The following is a 17,458-nucleotide window of genomic DNA, read 5'->3' as shown; positions in this document are numbered from 1 at the left end:
ATACATGAAGAGAAATGATTTCAAACATGAGAATCAGATGATATGCGTCTGATCATTTGACTCCTAAGTTTCAAACTTCTATTTCTGAATGAATCACCCAGAACTTCTTTGTGTGTGTGTGTGGTGTTTCTTCTTTTTGAAGAAAATATTTACTTTGGCTGTGTTGAGTCTTTGTTATGCACACGGGGTTAGTTGCTCTCTGTAGCATGTGATATCTTAGTTCCCTGACCAGGGATCCAATCTGCATCCCCTGATTTGGAAGGCAGAGTCCTAACCACTGGACCACTGGGGAAGTCTCTACCCAGAACTTCTTAAACTAGCCTTTCTTCCTAGGATTTTAACCTGAGACAAAGATGCAAAAGTGACTTTTTGATTAACTACCATAATTTCTTATTTTCCACTCATTCAGCAAATAAGTATTGAAGTGATATTTTAAAATATGGGACTCAGAGGAACTGGACATTCAAAAGAGAGTATGGCAAAGCACTGACCCTTACAACACTTGGACATTTAGGATACTCAAAGGTTTGACGAGAAGATTGGCATAGATTGACAAGGAGAAGCCAGAGCTTCAGGCAGAAAGTTAGAAAAGGGTAGAAAATACTTTAATAAAGAGTGGGGGATAATTGTTTCAGACAGCCACCTGATGGAGGGCACTGTTGATCTTGACAAGACTAATTTCAGTGGGGTGGTTTTGATGAAGTCTGATTACAGTAGTTTAAGGAGTCAGTGGGGCATGAACCTGTAAAGATTGCTGGCATATACATATTTTTAAGGGGTATTACTCCAATACTTTGGCCACTGGATGCGAAGAACTATCTCATTAGAAAAGACCCTGATGCTGGAAAAGATTGAAGGCAGGAGGAGAAGGGGATGACAGGATGAGATGGTTGGATGGCCTCCCTGATTCAATGGACATGAGTTTGAGCAAACTCCAAGAGATAGTGAAGGACAGGTAAGCCTGGTATACTACAGTCCATGGGGTCGCAAAGAATCAGACATGACTGAGTGACTGAACTCTTAGCATGAATGAAATCAGGCTTTGTCATCATCTGTAGAAAATTGAGGTCAAGCTTTTTTTTTTTAATGGGAGATATTTGAAGGTTGATGAGAATATTACTGTAGAAAAAATATAAAGTTACTAATATGGGGAAAATGTAGGAGCAAAGTTTTTGTTTAGTTGAGATTACACAAATGCAGGGTTGGATTTAGATAGAAGCAAGGAAAGTTTATCCAACATTATATTAGGGGAAACAAGGCCTGTAAGTGAAGAGACAGTGAAAATATTACCACTAGTCGTTGAGGGTATACGGAGACGTGTCACTGTCCCGGGGAAGGATGAAGTTCTCTGTCAGTGCCTGGGTCAGACTGATTCGAAGTTGGACTTTGAGGTGTCAGTTTTTAACATATGCAAGTACAGGTTCTTCCTGGAAATACTAGTAAATAGGCATTCCTGTCAGTTGCCTCTGTTAACAACTTTTTTGCTTGTTTTCATGGTCTGTTGAACTCAGGCATGGAAGCCCCACTGGCCACCAGAGCCAGGATATGAAGGGATGCATCCTCTGGGCAGTAGGTCCGAAATCTGGGGTGCCAGGTTATGTGCACACGCTCCTTTCAGGGAGACAGTGGTGACGGGGAGGGAGCAGAGGGAGAGCTTGGAGAGGGTGACCATCGGGCTCTCCTGACTCTGGGGAAGTTTGCAGTTGCCTCGAGACTTGTTAAATTACAATCATGACCCTCAGGCTGTAGCTTCTAAGACCCGCACGTAGGTGTTCTTCAGGGAGATTCTAGGATTCGGACCTTTCTGCCTGTTGCCTTTGCACTGAGCCTTGTGGGGGATAACCACGGCAGTCCAGGAGCCTGTTAAGAATGATTCCTTGTTTTGCTGGTGTCATATAAGTCTTGTGATCACAGTCTGTTGGCTTTCAAGGCTAGGTGTTTTAGGAACCATCCCTCAAGAGGAAGTCTTAACTTGGGGTGCTAGATTTTGGCTCCAAACCCTTCGTTACTCAAGGAGAAGCTGGTGTCCTGTTTGTACATCCCTGTGCCAGGGCTGGGGTTTATAGCAAGTGTGGTTCATTTTTTCCCACCCATTTTGATTTTTTTTTTTTTTAATTTACCTAATGTATAGACATTGCTCTGCTTGTTTCTGCATTTACTTAAGAGGGAAATTTTCCATGTATACTGGTGGACTTGGTGTGTCCAGGGGGGAGGGGAGTTCAGCATCCTTAAAAAATCAGTCTGATCTAGCCCAAAAGATAAACATTTAAAAGTTCCTCAGGTGGTTTTATTGTGGATACAGTGTGTCATAAACCCTGATTTAGCTATTAGAGACATCAGGGAGTCTAGCTACAGCCTCCTTTTCTTTAGAGAATGATACTAAATAATAAGCTTAGAATATTTAATTAATATTGTAATACTTTAGTCCTTCTCAGTTGGCACTAGTGGTAAAGAATGTGCCTGCTAATGCAGGAGATGAAAGAGACACAGGTGTGATCCCTGGGTTGTGAAGATCCACTGGAGAAGGGCATGGCAACCCAGTCTAGTATTCTTGCCTGGAGAATGCCATGGACAGAGGAGCCTGGTGGGCTACAGTCCATGGGACCACAAAGAGTTGGATACGATTGAAGTGACTTAGCACTCATGCATGTAATACTCTGTAAATAAGACAGGATATTCAAGACAAAACATTGAAAAATTCCTAACGACTCTTAAATCTGTAGAATCAAATTTAGATTTCTTGGTATATGATTTCCCGTGAGCTGGTTTGGCCTGCTTACCATTCTCTGGTCTCCTTGTAGTCAAGGGTCTCCCTCTCTTTGGTTAATTGCCTCTGATTCAGTGTAGTTGCCACTTCCTTTTCCCTAGCACCCTGCCTTTAGGTCAGTTGGTGAGGATGTGTATAATGAATGATGTGTTCAGTTCAGTCCCTCAGTTGTGTCTGACTCATTACCACCCCATGGACTGCAGCACGCCAGGCTTCCCTGTCCTTCACTATCTCCATGAGTTTGCTCAAACTCATGTCCATCAAGTTGGTGATGCCATCCAACCTTCTCATTCTCTGTCACTCCCTTCTTCTGCTCTCAGTCTTTCCCAGCATCAGGGTCTTTTCCAATATAGCATTTCTAAATATTAAAAAAATTTTAGCCTTTATCCCTTACTTATAATTAAACACTTATGTTTTTTAATCCTAAGGCAAAGGTGGAATATTTAACATCTTTTATGCCTCTGAGAATCTCGAGTATCTTTCAGAATGAAAAGACAGCTTATATCGAAAAGGCTTATAATGTAACCGCAGCAAGTTTACAAGTGCTTATGAATTCTCTTCTCATATTTCTATGGGTTCAGAGATTCAAGTTTAATGACAGCCTTGCTTAAGACTACATCTCTAAAACACTGTTTATAGCGTTACTAACAATTTGGCCTCATTGAATCCCTTTGTCAGTTTAGGAGGCCTCCATGTCTACGTAATTGTAACTAGCAGTGAATGCAACTTTGATTCATTCTGAATTTCATGGTCAGACATTAAAAAAATTTTTTTTGTAATTTATATCCTGCACAGTCCTACCAAGCCTGCATGAGACTATAGTCTAGTTACCTCATTACTGTCCATGGTTTGCCCAACATAACTGGAAAAGAAATCAAAACTTCACTGTTGAGTTCATGTATTTCAGCTATTAGTCTGGTATAATTTGAATCCTCCCTGAGACTTAGCAAACCTCCATTTCCTTTGTTATGTTCTAATACTCATTGTTCAAAGTGTTTCAAGTCCTCTGAATGACATGCATACTTAGGAAATTATTAGTTTTTATGATTTCAAAAATGAATTCATGTGTATGAAAGTATCCTAAACAGTGTCTTGCATAAATGAAGCGCTGCAAAGATTTGCTATTTATTAACTATTTGTAGGGAGCCTAGTGAGAAACGAGAGCATGTAGGAGGCTACTATATTAGTCTAAAACAGAGATTATGATATTTACATTAAAGTGGAAGACATTAATTGAATAAAGGATTTTTTGTTGGAGGTGTAGGGAAGGTTGATATTTCATTAAAGATGGTATCAGGAAGTAAGGGGGAGGAACGCAAAGTCCTAGAATGTGGTCTTTTACTTAAATCATTATGGGATACTGGTACGATTTACATCTTGGGGAAGAGAACTTGGAAAAGAATAAATTTGAGAGGTTTGGGTGATGGAGGCTGGACACCTGTAAGAAACTCTTTTCAGAGCACCAGTGCAGAGACATCAAGAAGGAAAGTGAGTTATCAGTATGGAGTTCTAGAAAGTGATCGGGAAGAAAGAATGGCCAGCACAAAGTTTGGGGATGTGTTTTCATGTAGAGACCAAGCAGAGAAGAGTCAAAGTGAAAGTCGCATCTGACTGTTTGTGGCCCTGTGGACTATACAGTCCATGGAATTCTCCAGGCCAGAATACTGGAGTGGGTAGCCTTTCCCTTCTCCAGGGGATCTTCCCAACCCAGGGATCGAACCCAGGTCTCCTGTATTGCAGGCAGATTCTTTACCAACTGAGCTATCAGGGAAGCAGAGAAATGCCGACTAAAAAAATGTTCAAAGTGAGAGTTGTGAGTCAAGTGTTATGTGTGGACAAAACAAGGACTGTAGCTCAGGAGACAGCATCCCAGATAGCTCTGAGAAGCTGCTCCAAAGAGGCAAGGGAAGGTCAGTATATATGTGATTTTGGTGAAGAGGGCAGTACATGCAGTCAAGCACATATTTTTTTTTGCAGTAGATTTCAGCTAGTCATAAGGAACAGACGTCACCTTAAAGGAGTTTAGTGCTTTTCTAGATAAGAGGAGATGTAAGAATCGGGCTTATAAAATTGGCTCCTGAAAATATCTCTCTGAAGATGCATCTTCCCAGTTTTTCCGGAATACAGGGTGTCTCAGTTCTGTTCTTTATTCTGAACTCCCTTAAGGGGGTGTTGAAGGTCAGCAGCTGCAGTGCGGCATCTGATTTAATCCTTGTGGAGGTGGATGGCACGTACCCATGGCAAGTGCCAAATTTGTAGTTGAGAGAAGGGAGTGCCCATAAGGAAGACTGGTGGGAAGGCAGCTGGTAGGAAGAAAAGCATTTCCTGGAGGCTGTGTGCAAAAAGTGTTCCAGGAAGGCAAAATGCTCAATTGCATGGAATGCAACTGAGAGATCAAAGGACAGAGAAGGGACTGATGGATTTGGGAGCAGAGAGGTCAGTCATGACCTTGACAGAGTGTTCACCACAGAACTGGCGAGAAGAGCTCGGTAAGGAGTGTGGAAAGCACATGAGTCAAGAAATTGGAATTTAGTAATTACAAACCACATTTTTCTTTTGGTGAAAGAAAGGGGAAAAAAGATAAGCTTACTTTTGTCAAATTAATCATTTCATTCCCTCCAGGCTGCTAACACATTCCTGTGTTTTCTTCTATCATAATAATTTTAAAGGAAGTTTTTTATTTCTGTGCCGACTTGCCCTTTGATCATTTGACATGTCTCCCTAGTTGGCCTGTTGAAAGTGTTCTCTTCAGGGTGTAGAACATCTATTTCCAACAGTGTTTTCCCCCTGGTCTTTATTGCCCTTGACATGTCAGTGGGACTTGACATTATTAAAGAACTTTCTTGATACATTTTTCTCTAATTTTTTTTTATTCTACTATAGTAATTTCTTCCACCTGATTAATTACTGTTTCATTCTTTCAATTCACATCAGATCTCTCATTTAGGTTAAGAATATAACCCAGAAGAACTTCTCCCCAAATATTTTTGTTTCAAGTTAAACTGAAGCTTGCTTAGGATCCCAAGAGCCTGACTTGAAAGTGGCACAAAATCCATTTCTCACTTGGAATCCTTTAGTGGATCATCCCGTGAGTCTTCGAAAAATCTACGCCCAGCTCCCAGTGCGCATGGTCCCAGGTCAGTTCATTGTGATGTCGCTGCCCTCACTCCTTGTCGTCCTTGAGACATGTGGAAAGTTGGCCCCGCCCATTCATCTGAGCTGGCAGGACACTGTGGTGAAGTCATGGCTTCCAGGTTCTTGGCTGAGAGAACCTGCCCCGGGAATGCTCCCTTGTTGCTGTGCTCCAACCAGCTCCCCACTTTCTGAATTTCTCAGGCCGCAGTTATTTTCAGTTATGCACACTCACTATCATCCAAGGTCTCCCTTCTCTAGTGATCTGGAACTGGATGGTTCTCACATCACTTCAGTCGCTCAGTCGTGTCCGACTCTGCGACCCCATGGACTGCAGCATGCCAGGCCTCCCTGTCCATCACCAACTCCCAGAGCTCACTCAAACCCATGTCTGTCAAGTTGGTGATGCCATCCAGCCATCTCATCCTCTGCCGTCCCCTTTTCTTCCTGCCCCCAATCCCTCCCAACATCAGGGTCTTTTCAAATGAGTCAGTTCTTTGCATCAGGTGGCCAAAGTATTGCAGTTTCAGCTTCAGCATTAGTCCTTCCAATGAATATTCAGGACTGATCTCCTTTAGGATGGACTGGCTGGATCTCCTTGCAGTCCAAGGGACTCTCAAGAGTCTTCTCCAACACCATAGTTCAAAAGCATCAGTTCTTCAGTGCTCAGCTTTCTTTATAGTCCAACTCTCACATCCATACATGACTACTGGAAAAACCATAGCTTTGACTAGATGGACCTTTGTTGGCAGAGTAACATCTCTGCTTTTTAATATGCTGTCTAGGTTGGCCATAGGTTGGTTCTCATATCGGTCCTTTTGAAAATCTCAGCCTGCGAGCTCTGTCCAATTTGGTGAGTGTAAGTGTGTATTGATCTGGGCCCTAGAAGTATTTGTTACAGCTCCTGAACTCAAAGGCTTCTTTCTAATCCTTTTCTTTGTGTTATTTTATAATCAATTTTTATTATTGACAGTTCATAAAAGTTTCTTTTTACTTCAGACCATGTTATTGGTCATTCAAATATCTATCAAATTAAAAAAATTATTGGAGTATAGTTGACTTACAGTGTTGTTAGTTTCAGGTGAACAGCAAAGTGATTCAGTTACACATACACATCTATTCATTCTTTTTTAGCTTCTTTTCCCATATAGGTTATTGCAGAATATTCGATCGAGTTCCCTGTGCTATATATATATTGGTTCTCCATTTTATGTATAGGAGTGTGTGTGTTAATCCCAAATTCTTAATTTATCCCCTCCCCCCACCCACATTGAAAGCACATTTAATTTGCTTTCAAAATCAGTGTCTCTTTCTGTTTTATAAATAAGCTCATCTGTAACATCTTTTAAAATTAGGCTCCACCTATGAGTGATGTCATGTGTATTTGTCTTTCTGTAACTTCACTTGGTATGACAATCTCATGTCACTGCAAATGCCTGCTCCTTTTCTTATAAATATTGTGATTATTTCTAAGGGAGAGGGGAAGGATTGAAAAAACAAACAAAAAAAAACCTGTTCCTTAAACATTAGTAAAGATTAATTCAGTAGAAGTTTCCTGGCCAGAAATTCTGAATTGGTGAGTCTAAGGTGGGGCTGAATAATGTGTATTTTAATGAGTTCTGTAGAAGTCTTGTCTTTTGTCTAAAGTGTAAATCTTGAGAAATACCTCCTTTAGAGATAGAAAAATTAAAATTATTTTCCCTGGGAATAAAGATTTAATTAAATCTTAGTTATCAAAGCAATTCAACTTCTCTGTGGGAGAGAGAGGTTGGAAAATGTTATGCTTCACAGGTAAGACCCTTGGAGAAAAAAACACAGTGACCCCAAGGTACATTCTTACTAAAGCAGCACATAAAACAAGACACAGGTTACATATTTAGGAGGATGTACTCAGGATTAAATATGCAGCAAGAAATTCTTTATCTGAAAGATAAGCACACTGACCGTAATGAATGTGACCCCATATGAAAAAAAGCAAGGTTGAGGGAAGCAAAATGCTGATGCATCAGGCCCATGACTGGCCTCACATTTCTGACATTCATGGCCAAGGCTCAGCGTATTGTCTCCAGGTCTCCATCCACCTGCCCTTGACCCCTCCAGACCATGATGCTTGCGTCTTGCTTCTTGTCTGGACCCAGACAACATTCCTTGCTTCCCTCTCTTCTATTCTGCCCTGCAGACCTTCACTTCTTCAACAGTGGCTGTTATATATTAGCTTGCTCATCAGATGCTCTTTCTCCTTGCCTTGCCTGGGACCTGCTTCTCTCTGAGGCTGCTAATTCCGCCTGGTCCTCTCTAGGGAACTGTTGGATTCTTTCGGACACTATTCCCTCGGGTCTAGAGCTGGGCTTGTCAACAAGTCCTGGTCCTCACTGTCACTTCTAGGCTGTTAGTTGCCTCCTCCAGGTTTTTATTACTTTATTTTAAAATTTTTTTTGGCATGTAGTTGCTTTAAAATGTTAGTTTCTGCTGTACAGCAAAGTGAATCAGCCACATGAAAAGGCAAAAAGATACAACATGTGAAGGTGAAATTTACTGAAGTTCACAGTGTTGGTATGGGGCATATCAGAAATTTAAACGTATAACTATTTACAATCCCAGGATCTTAATAAGTACTTTTACGGCCTCTGTATTTTTAAAGAGATCCCAGGTCAGCCTTACACAGTGAGAAAATCTCAGAAATCTAGGAGGTAAAGATGATTTGGGGAAATAGCAGTGGAATATTGAAAGAAGCTAACACTTTAGAGGACCAACCTTGCTCACATCCTTTTTCCTAACACCCCTGATCCTCAAGTGACATTCTTACCCAGAATCTCAGTCAGAGACCTACAATGATTATTTTTGTTAAAGGAATGAACAAACTCAATGTGTTAAGCACAAAAATAAATTTGCAATTATGAAGTTCACCTCCTTATTTCAGAATTACTTCCCTTTGGCCAATGAATGCCACCATCTCAGTTGTTTCTTGGTGTTCTACACATCTGATTTTGCAGCCTCAGGCTTGACTTCCCCACAAAACAACACTTAGCCTGACTTTTCTACTTCATGGCTACTTCTCAGAAAAATTATCTTGACTGTTGTGACTTCTCTGATTCAAATTTATTATGTAATAAGTTTGTCTCCATAATGAATTGCCAGTCATACGATCACTTTAAAATGTGGATACGTAAGTCATAATCCTCTTTTAAATGAAATAACGTAACAGATATGGCTTTCCTTTTAAATTTCCAATAGTTCGAAGTATGTTTCTTTCTTGCCATGGAAAATATTAATTAGTCCATTAAAAACAGAAATTTGACCCTCTGCTGAGTGGAAACTTACCTAATAGTAACTGACTTAGTGCCCTTGTGAATACAGCTTTCTAACAGACCACCAGGGAGTAGATTCAACTTCGTGATAATTTGGCGTACTAGGTATTAAAAAAATAAAACCTCAGCTAGAATCGCACTTTTAATACAAACAACTCTCCATCCTGTTGTCAGCTCCCTAAGGAGAGATACCCTTTCTTTCTTGGAAACACCTTTTCCTCTTACACAACTGATCTTACTAAAAAGAATTTTAGATGATAATAATAGTGCCAAAAAAGAAAAGGTTAATCTCTGTATGTAGGTAAAAATGAGAAGTGTATGATCTGAGGAGCAGGAAAAGACTCAAACTTTGTGCTAGTGGAAGAATTGCTTTTGAATGAATGAAGTGTATTTCGTTCTTTTCCTGAATAACCCAACTATGGTCTGGGAGCATTTCTGCAAGAGGAGAGGGGCATGGAGATACTTATCAGTCAGATTACAGTCCATTTAAATTGGAGATTTATGTACTTTTAATATTGCTATTCTGGAAATTTAGCTAAGTGCAAAGTCTGGTAATGGAGACAAGATGGAATATGATACTACATTTATATTTTCTTCTATTATCTCTTTATATAAGCACATACCTAATACAATTGACTATAGGAAAAATAAATGGACTTTTCTCCACTTCTAATTCTGTATCAAAAGTGTCTTCTGTTCCAGTGTCTCCTGGTTTATAGTCTGCATGAATTTGAATAGAATTTGTATCCTACTATTGTGTGAAAACTGTATAAATCTTAAATATGTTGAATTGGTTCATGGTACTTTTCAGGTCTACTATAGCTTTCTACTTCTTTGTATATTCATTCTATTAATTTTTGAGAATTTGATATTGAAATTCCATCTAAAAATCTTAATTTATCTATTTAAAAATAATTGTGGTATATAGTGGAACTATACATAACTTTGTATTGTCCAAGTCTCCTGTAAATGTCTTATCATACTTTCATAATTTAAAAACATAATACAGAGAAAAAAAGTAATTTACAACTGTTTAGGTAAGCTGAATTTTACCTTTTACACAATCTTTTTCTTAAAAATCTCAATGAATCTTCATGTATCTCCTGTAAGGGAAAAAGAGACATTAGAGTTGCCATTGACGTAGAAAGCAGTGAAGGCCGGAGCTGGTGATGAGTGGCCCAAGGTCACACAGATGGTCTGCGGCAAACGACCTGGAGCTTCTGATTTCAACAGTAAGTGCTATTTTTATTAACCACAGCTGCCACCTCACCATCTACATTTGGGAGAATAATTGGAAATAATTGGCATTATTATTAGTGTATCTACATATACATGAAACCCTAATTCTGCATGTTTCCCCACCATTAATACCAAACAGTAAAATACATTCACCCTTCCTGGGGATATTTTTGGGTCGAGTAATTTTAAGCAAACAAGTAACCAAAAAGTATTGTAACAGGAAATGCTGGTTGACTTTTATTCTTGCCACAGGCAGCTGCTTGGCAGGTGCTAATGTCTTGATGAGACTGTCTTATTAAATTTTCTGTCCAATTAGTGTACCTAGATATATTTTGACTGGTTCTTCACTTATGGCAACTGTAAATTGTAATTGGCTGCTAATGGTTATTACCTTACTGTATCTGGGACTGATAACCATTCATTGTAATTTTACGTAAACAATAAAAATAATTATAACCCAGTGATCATTATAATTCAGCAGCCATATTAGAAGTATCAACACCAAAGAGAATCTGCCCTCAAGGATAATGAACATGACTTCATCCAAAATGATATTTCTTTAAGTAGTTCAGGAAAATGCATTCATTTTTATTCTGCTCACTATGTCTAGGACAAGGAATCCATTTTTAATTCCTGAGTTTTTGGTGATACAGATTCAGACTAAATTTTTATGATCACCGAGAAAATAGGTGTTAAAGATGAATGAAAAATTTGTTAATTCCCAATAAATAGATAAACCTTCTAAGCTTTGTTATCAATGACTGGAGGGCTGAGTCAGTCTTCCAGTTTAAGAGGCCCAGTTCAGTTCAGTTCAGTTCATTCGCTCAGTCATGTCCGACTCTTTGAGACCCCATGAATCGCAGCACGCCAGGCCTCCCTGTCCATCACCAACTCCTGGAGTTCACTGAGACTCACGTCCATCGAGTCAGTGATGCCATCCAGCCATCTCATCCTCTGTCATCCCCTTCTTCTCCTGCCCCCAATCCCTCCCAGCATCAGAGTCTTTTCCAATGAGTCAACGCTTCGCATGAGGTGGCCAAAGTACTGGAGTTTCAGCTTTAGCATCATTCCTTCCAAAGAAATCCCAGGGCTGATCTCCTTCAGAATGGACTGGTTGGATCTCCTTGCAGTCCAAGGGACTCTCAAGAGTCTTCTCCAACACCACAGTTCAACAGCATCAATTCTTCGGCGCTCAGCCTTCCTCACAGTGCAACTCTCATATCCATGCATGACCACAGGGAAAACCATAGCCTTGACTAGATGGAGTTTCTCAAAGACACTGAATGTTAACAACAAAAGGGAAAGTTTACATTGACATGGTACTTTAGAATAAATGATAATGTTGGACTTCTAGCTGGTGAGTTGTTCTTGAAAACTCTCTTGTTGGCATCACCATGTGAGGATCTCTGACCCTCCTCCTCCACAGCTGAGAAGAACACCAGCTGTCAGAGCGCAGGTGCTTTGTTTCTTTGTGTCTTCTCAACTGAACGTCATGTGAATGTTGCATTTTTAAGAACCTAGATGCATTATGTATGGAGCATTGGCTGCCAAGTGAAGTAACGTGGACATCACTCAGTCATGTCAGACTCTTTTCGACCCCATGGACTATAGAATCCATGGAATTCTCCAGGCCAGAAAACAAAGGACATGGGAAGGGAACAATTGCAAAATCAAATTCTGGTTCTAACTTTGAGGAAATTTCTTAACCACTCTGAGTTCAATTTCCTGTACAAGAGAGAAATCATATCTCTTGTATGGGGGCTAGTGATGGTTAGAGGATGTAATGCACAAAAGTGAAAGTGAAAGTCAGTCAGTCTTGTCTGACTCTTTGTGGCCCCATGGACTATACAGTCCATGGAATTCTCCAGGCCGGAATACTGGAGTGGGTAGCCTTTCCCTTCTCCAGGAGATCTTCCCAACCCAGGGATCAAACCCACGTCTCCCGTATTGCACGCAGATTCTTTACCAGCTGAGCCACAAAGGAAGTCCAAGAAAACTTCAGTGGGTAGCCTGTCCCTTCTCCAGGGGATCTTCCAAACCCAGGAATCAAACCGGGGTCTCCTGCATTGCAGGCGGATTCTTTACCAACTGAGCTATCAGGGAAGCCCTTGATTGACTTGCTGGACAATCATGCTGAAAGAGTTGGCATCTGTCTACCCCTGCAAAGTCTCTGATTCAGTAGATCTGGAATTAGATGGTCTCATGTATACTTCCACCAAGTTCCAAGAGGACTTTGATGCTGATGATCCAGTGTCCACCCTGTGATGACTATTGAACTCGAGTTGCAGTAAAGAGCAGGGTCTCCAGCCATCAGTCTGCCTAAAATCAGGTTGAATTCTGTTACTTACTGGTTGGTTTACCTTCACTGAGTTTTACCTCACTTGTGGTCTTGTCTCCTGATCTGCACAGTGGGTGTAATACCTCAACCTAGCTCACAGACTATTGTAAGATAGTATCCCAAACAGGGAAAGACTATTGTAAGATAGTATCCCAAACAGGGAAAGACTATTGTAAGATAGTATCCCAAACAGGGAAAGCAGTCAACAAGTGAGCTGTTGTAATTGTGTTCAGAGACCCATTTGGCTCAAAGTTCAGGATAGCCCATAAAAAATATTCTCTTCTCTAATTTGAATAGATGTACTGTGCTCACAGTAATTCCCACTGAATATGAAGAAGATGACACCTGGTGTTACATAGTTAACTAGTAAAAATATTTAAGAAAGGCTTGCATAGACTTCCCTGGCAGTCCAGTGGCTGGGACTTCACCTTCCAAGGCAGGGGATGTGGGGTTTGATCCCTGGTTGAGGAACAGAGATGCCACGTGCCTTGTGGCCTAAAACCAAAACATATAACAGAAGCCATATTGTAACAAATTCAATACAGATTTTAAAAAATAGTCCATTTCAAAAAAAACTTAAAAAAAAAAAACTGGATTGGATAAACTGGAATGCATCCTGAGAAGGTAGAGGAATTTACAATTATGCCATATGAGGGATATTGGAGGCATTTCTCGAGGAGGGACTCCATATTAGAGATGACCCATCTCTGATAGAGGGTCCAAAAAATGGTTATACAGACAGAAATGCCCTGTTATGTGCACTCCAAGTCTGGCATTTATAGTAGAGAGCATCCTGTTAATCACACTTTTACAAAAGAATGGATTACTCTGTAGGTTTTTATTTAATTCGTTGCTACTGATGGTGTTGAAGAAAGAAATGAGTGATTCTTTGTTAAAATTTTTGGAGAATAATATACTATCTTATGTAGAAGTATGGTTAGGCAATATTTTCAGGGCTTTTCTGTATCTAAACCACTGCTTTTTGGTCTATGAACTTGCCTTTATCTTGGACTCTATAGATCGTATTTCTAAATGGCAGGCTGTATTTGACATACAGTCAGTTATGGTGGGGTTAGTAGTGCCTACAATATTTGTTGATTTTATTCAGTAAAATCTGCCTGCATGGCCCTGCAAGAAGCAGAATCTTGATTATGTCAGTTGTGCTGTTAGAATACCAGCCTGGGATTATTTTACTGAGCTGTGACAAATTGGACTGTCCATAATTTTCAATCACGCCTGATTCTGCTATTGTTGTGTGAATATGGACTGCATTATCTTAGCGAAACCACCTGGCTTACCATCCGGCAAAGCTGCTGTTACAGCAAAGATGATGAGAAGGCTTGCTGGTGTTTTTGAAACAGAGAGTAAGGGGAGAAGCAAGGAATAATGATTACGGAGGTCACTATCCTTAGGGAGTATAATGTCTCATCAAACCTTGCTATTAAAAGCACACTTGCCCTCTGAAGTGCTTCGTTATGAACACTGATATGTAACTCATTCAGTGTACTTCATGCTTTCACCAAATCATGCACTCAGGTTCTGTTTCCTTCCAGACAAGTGCGTGCTCAGTCGTGTACCATTCTTTCATGACCCCGTGGATTATAGTCCACCAGGCTTCTCTGTCCATGGGATTCTCCTGGCAAGAATACTGGAGTGGGTTGCCATTTCCTTCTCCAGGGAAGCTTCCCAACCCAGAGTTAAAACCTGCATCCCCCCGTCTCCTGCATTGCAGATGAACTCTTTACCTGCTGAGCAATTGGGGTACCCCCTGACAGTTGAATATATATTTAGTGACAAAGTTAGGATGATATATAGTATGGATAGAGAAGAAGGAATAAACTACAGCAAAGGAAAATATATCAAAGAATCTGTAGCAAATACACTGCTGTTGGAGAAAGGGATGGACTCATATCTGGTTTCATTCCAGTTCATCCCAGTTTACTGATTGCTGTTTTCACTTCAGTCAATTAGAATCAACCATGGCTTCTTGCTCATATGGATGTGAGAGTTGGACTGTGAAGAAGGCTGAGCGCCGAAGAATTGATGCCTTTGAACTGTGGTGTTGGAGAAGACTCTTGAGAGTCCCTTGGACTGCAAGGAGATCCAACCAGTCCATTCTGAAGGAGATCAGCCCTGGGATTTCTTTGGAAGGAATGATGCTAAAGCTGAAACTCCAGTCCTTTGGCCACCTCATGCGAAGAGTTGACTCATTGGAAAAGACTGTGATGCTGGGAGGGATTGGGGGCAGGAGGAGAAGGGGACGACAGAGGATGAGATGGCTGGATGGCATCACTGACTCAATGGACGTGAGTCTCAGTGAACTCCGGGAGTTGGTGATGGACAGGGAGGCCTGGCGTGCTGCGATTCATGGGGTCACAAAGAGTCGGACATGACTGAGTGACTGATCTGATCTGAAGAATTTCTTGGGCTGCTGGTTTTGTGTTTGTTTACTGTTGGGGAAGGAACATTTTCCCCCTGCTCACAGAGTTCTTTTGACTGGACTAATAATTGGTGCAACACAGATTAACAGGAGGGAAAAAAAATTAATTTGTATATGTGAATGTCTGCAAGAAATGGAATGCCATTTAAATGACCAAGTGGAAATGACCAAGCGGGCTTGTGCTTGGGCCAGCAAATCAATGAAGAAGTACCAAAGGTTTTATAAAAACTTTCTCTCTTAGAGTTGAATTCCCTAACTGTTGATAAAGATGGTTTCTGTTCTCCTTGTATAGGGAGGATAAATTCATATGGGAGATTTATTTCTTGCTTTAGGGGAAAGAAAGTGGTCATAATATTTTCTTAAATATCATTTTTCCCCAAAGGCTGTTTCTCTCTCTCTTTTTTTTTTAATTAACCTAGTTTATTTTGAGGAAAAATAACTTGAAAAAAATGCAGACTCTTACAGACCATGCCATGATAATTTATAAATTCAATTTAGCTTTCCCTAAGCCCCCTTCTTACATTAGCAATAATATATAAGATATTCCACCAATTAAATCTATCTGAAATCAAGGCTGTTTCTCAAGTAACTTTACTTCAAGATAATGAATATGCCATTGAGACATATTTTGGGGAAGCTTGCCCGGGGGCCCCAAGAATATTCTGGGAAAAGATCTCAATGAACTAGTGGATGAGGTGTGCCCTTTGCTCTAAGTAGACACAAACTGAACTGCCCAAAATTTAATATCATGCAAAATATAACTTTCCATGAAATGTTCCCTTAGTATCTCTAATTTTCTTGAGATCTCTAGTCTTTCCCTTTCTATTGTTTTCCTCTATTTCTTTGCATTGATCACTATCAGATATATATGCAGGTCAGGAAGCAACAGTTAGAACTGGACATGGAACAACAGACTGGTTCCAGATAGGAAAAGGAGTACATCAAGGCTGTATATTGTCACCCTGCTTATTTAACTTATATGCAGAGTACATCATGAGAAACGCTGGGCTGGAAGAAGCACAGGCTGGAATCAAGATTGCTGGGAGAAATATCAATAACCTCAGATATGCAGATGACACCACCCTTATGGCAGAAAGTGAAGAGGAACTAAAAAGCCTCTTGATGAAAGTGAAAGAGGAAAGTGAAAAAATTGTCTTAAAGCTCAACATTCAGAAAATGAAGATCATGGCATCTGGTCCCATCCCTTCATGGGAAATAAATGGAGAAACAGTGGAAACAGTGTCAGACTTTATTTTTTGGGGGGGCTCCAAAATCACTGCAGATGGTGACTGCAGCCATGAAATTAAAAGACACCTATTCCTTGGAAGGAAAGTTATGACCAACCTAGATAGCATATTCAAAAGCAGAGACATTACTTTGCTAACAAAGGTCTGTCTAGTCAAGGCTATGGTTTTTCCAGTGGTCATGTATGGATGTGAGATTTGGACTGTGAAGAAAGCTGAGTGCCAAAGAATTGATGCTTTTGAACTGTGGTGTTGGAGAAGACTCTTGAGAGTCCCTTGAACTACAAGGAGATCCAACCAGTCTATCCTAAAGGAGATCAGTCCTGGGTGTTCATTGGAAGGACTGATGCTGAAGCTGAAACTCCAATACTTTGGCCACCTCATGCAAAGTGTTGACTCATTGGAAAAGACTCTGATGCTGGGAGGGATTGGGGGCAGGAGGAGAAGGGGATGACAGAGGATGAGATGGTTGGATGGCATCACCGACTTGATGGACATGAGTTTGAGTAGACTCTGTGAGTTGGTGATTGACAGGGAGCCTGGTGTGCTGAGATTCATGGGGTCACAAAGAGTCAGACATGACTGAGCGACTGAACTGAATTGAAAATATAACTAGATGCATGAGTTAAAAGGCAAAGTGGCTCCTGGATATATAAGGCTTGCTTGAGTCCTGACTGGGTGTCTTGAGCATCTAAGGAAGAACAAGTTTGTCGGAAAGAACTTGATAAACAAGGAAACCTAGAAAGACGTGTGTGTACCCAGGAAACAGGGTGTAAAGTACAGTCACAAACCACTATGTTGCCATTTTAAAGCAATGATGTTTGTGGAGACAACTTTCAACATTAAGGGTAGTTTTTCTTTTATTTATTCAGCAAACACCATTCTGATGAAAATTGTTTTTCCTCTACAGGTCTGGTTGTCTAGGAGCTTCTAGTCTGGTTGGTTATGTTTGTCATTATAAATTGGAACTTGTGGGTTTGGTTAATGAAA

Source organism: Bubalus kerabau, chromosome 2 (genome assembly GCF_029407905.1).
Source record: "Bubalus kerabau isolate K-KA32 ecotype Philippines breed swamp buffalo chromosome 2, PCC_UOA_SB_1v2, whole genome shotgun sequence".
In the NCBI taxonomy this organism is placed as follows: domain Eukaryota; kingdom Metazoa; phylum Chordata; class Mammalia; order Artiodactyla; family Bovidae; genus Bubalus; species Bubalus kerabau.
The sequence above is the reverse complement of the archived record's forward strand: the minus strand, read 5'-3'. Positions refer to the sequence as shown.